The sequence below is a fragment of the Solanum lycopersicum genome, chromosome 8 (genome assembly GCF_036512215.1).
Source record: "Solanum lycopersicum chromosome 8, SLM_r2.1".
Lineage (NCBI taxonomy): Eukaryota > Viridiplantae > Streptophyta > Magnoliopsida > Solanales > Solanaceae > Solanum > Solanum lycopersicum.
Genome location: NC_090807.1, coordinates 63,219,251 through 63,220,629, shown reverse-complemented (window position 1 = coordinate 63,220,629; position 1,379 = coordinate 63,219,251).

Here is a 1,379-nt window from a genome sequence, read left to right as displayed (position 1 = left end):
GACGGCCCGTCGTGCCTGCGACGGTCCGTCCTGCAGGTCGTCGCAAGGTTCAGAGACTCAATTTCCACGAAAGAGTCTGTGACGGTCCGTCACGCCCGTGACGGTCCGTCCTGCCATTCCGTTACGAAGTTCAAAGAGTCGATTTTCAGTACCCAATTTCAGAATTTCTAAGTGTTTTGAAACGAGACCCCTCGACGGTCCGTCGTGGGTTCCGTCGTCTCAGCCTGTTTTTCCAGAAATAAAATCTGCTGCTAAAAACGACTAAACGGATCGTCACAATAAAAAATAAAATATCAACTTATTTTCAAAAAAAAACTCTTTCCATAAAATATATTTTCCTTAGTAACGAACAAACCTAAATAAGTAGTTTTCATTTATACGACAGCAGTGAATCATGATACATTATTATAGTTATTTGAGTGCATTTTTAAAAACAAAGGCAACTTTTTAGGATGAACCAACAAGAAACAATTTGGGTGCGTTTGGCAGGATTTAAGTTACATATTTTAATTTCTTTGTTACATGTTTTTACGAAAAATAACATATTCAATATAATTTAAGTAAATAAAATATAGGGAAGGTATGAATAAATTGTATGCAGACGTTATCTCTACATAATTTGTAGGGTAAAGAGACTGTTTCTAATAAACACTTGGCTCAAAAGAAAGAGGGGAATGTAGAAAAATGTTTGAAAACTATTTTCTCTAAAAAAAAAAAACACGAGCATCTTAATTAAAACAACAGAAAAATGACTTTCTTAAAAGTAAGGGAAATAGGTTCCATTCGTACACATTCTAGGTTCATCGTCTCCTCTCAAACCTTTAATCGGTGGTGGGAGTCAAAATTTTTATTAGGAGGGTCAAAATATGAAAAAGTAAACACATGAAGAAATTGAAGAAAACTCAACAGTTATATACAATAGAATTTTAACCAAGCATGATATTTTATCGAAAGGTGTTTGAATAAATCTTTGAACCCTTACTAGCTCAGCCTCCGCTCTCAATGCTCCGAATCCCTAACCCTAGTACTCACTATTGACCACCCACCCATGTCCTTATTCTTACCTAATAATGTTTTTATTTAAAATTACATATAAATGTTAGTTCTTGAGATATTATTATTTTAGTTATATATTGTAAAAGAATTTGACTAAGGGACAAAAGCTTCCATCAACCCAAACATTTTGGTTTGTGGGGCTATACATAGGGGAAAAAAACAAGAAATGTTATGTATGGGGGAAATTAAAAGAAGAAAATTTGTGTGTTAACATCATGTTTTTTTTTCCAAACACTAAGATACGCAAGCAATTTAGGACATGAAAGAAAATATTATATGATTGAATTCTAATATTAATTTTTTACATTATATATGAAGACTCG